Consider the following 2,094-nt stretch of genomic DNA (forward strand, 5'->3'; position numbering starts at 1 on the left):
CTTTGGCTATCCCTTTTATTCTTGAGAAATATCACAGTATATCTAGGCACACATTTTCTTAACTTCCTTGGGATTCAGTGGACTCTGTAGTGGATACTGTAGGACTCTAGAGGTTCATGTTTATTTTGTGAAAGTTCTTTACTATTATTTATGTGTTTCTACCCCATTATTCTTTAAAAAATAATAATAATGTAATTCCTATTAGATACTGAAATGTCTGTATCTGTCCTCTATGTCTCTACTTTTTCTTTTATACATTTTATCGTGTCATTGCTTTATGATATTCTGGATCATTTCCTTTATCTCGTGTTTCTATTCCAAGGAATGCTTCCTCCTAAAGCTAGCCACTCCAGAGCTTCCAAGCCAGTGACAGGAGTGGCAGGATGGATGCTCTGTTCTCTAGCTACATTGGTCCTATTTATGGTTCCTCATTAATCCCTGTTGGTTGCTCACTTCCAATAACTCTTATCTCCACATTTGCTATAATAGTTTCCTATCTTTTTCTAATTATTTTCTATCTGTTAAGCAAGAAACATGTACATACCTGTATATGTATGTGCGTTATATGTATATTGCATGAATAGTAGCCCTGGTAGTGGTAAGGCACTTAGCTGCAGTTCAAATCCACCAGCTACTCTATGGAAGAAAGACCTGGCAATCTAGTCCCATAGATTATAGCCTAGGAAACCCAGTGGGGTGGGTAGTTCTGTTCCGTAGGCTACTGTGAGTTAGAATTGACTTGACAGCACACAGCACAGTAACAGACATATATATATATAAATGCTATACTAACATGTACCATAATAACATTCTCAAATAGGGACAGGCTCAGTTTGTTCTGTGAGGGACTGGGGAATAATGGAAGAAAGAGTGAGGCCAAGTAGAAAGTAGTAAGCCAGCCCCTTCTTGGGAACTAGTTCCCAGCATTTCTAAAATTCCCCTGGGCAAAATCTGAGTTGGCTGACAAAATTGAGCGCTACTTTTTAGATATCCTGGAATCATTATTGCTGAACTGCAAGTCCCAGCTAGCCACAGACCCAGAAGTGTCCTGTCAGTATGTAAGCCAGAGCAGGTAGACATAAGATGGGGCTTGTCTGCAGCTTGGACCTGGGTAGATTTGGATTATGCAGTTGGACTCCCAGCTGATAAACAGTACAGGCTGGCCGTGGTCATCCATTTCCCCAGGAATACCCCAGATTCACATTTTGCTGCTTATATATTTTGGATCCCACTTACTTGTACTTTGTTAAAAATTTAATGTAGTTTAAAAGAGATACAAAAGTAAATGTTACTAATAAAACTAAAGTCTCTCTTTGACAAACAGCTCAAATCAGCAGCTCCCACTCTTTGTGCCTAGTAGGCTCAGAAACACCCCAACTTTGGGAGCTGCTGTCCTGAGTGGTTTGTGTATGTGTGTAAGCATCTCTCTCTCTGCATATATATCAAACCAAACTCACTGCCATTGAGTTGATTCCAACTCATAGTGACCCCCATTGGGTTTCCAAGGCTTTAAATTTTTACAGAAGCAGACTGCCTCATCTTTATTCCATAAAGCAGGTTTGAACCACTGACCTTTTGGTTAATAGTTAAATGCCTTAACCATTGCCTCACCAGGGCTCCTTTGCATGTATATGCACAGATATAAGTATATTCACAAGTACATACTTCTAGAGATACACCTATAAATAACATAAAGGTTTTTTTTTTTTCTTTTGCAAAAATGGCATCACATGTTGTATCATTTGATAAAATGCTTTTATCGTTTAAAATGGTTTTACTGTAAATATCTATAGTTCTGGTTCACCTTATTTAGCTGTTACATTCACATAATTGATTTTGATATACTGCATTTTATTTATTCATTCTTTGCTCTCCTTCCCTTCTCAACTCCTCCCTAGGTGATTTAAAATGCTTGTTATTCGAAACAGTGCTGCAGAAACATCTTCATACCTGGCTCCTTATGTGCATGGAGAACATGTGTCTCTGTTGTTGTTGTTGTTATGTGCTGTCGAGTCAAACCTGACTCATAGCGACCCCTCCTTGGGTTTCCGAGGCAGTATCACTACGGAAGTAGGATTGCCCAACCTTCCTTCC

The sequence above is a fragment of the Orycteropus afer genome, unplaced genomic scaffold, assembly GCF_000298275.1.
Source record: "Orycteropus afer afer isolate SDZICR_OR568_19922 unplaced genomic scaffold, OryAfe1.0 scaffold00295, whole genome shotgun sequence".
Classification (NCBI taxonomy): Eukaryota; Metazoa; Chordata; class Mammalia; order Tubulidentata; family Orycteropodidae; genus Orycteropus; species Orycteropus afer.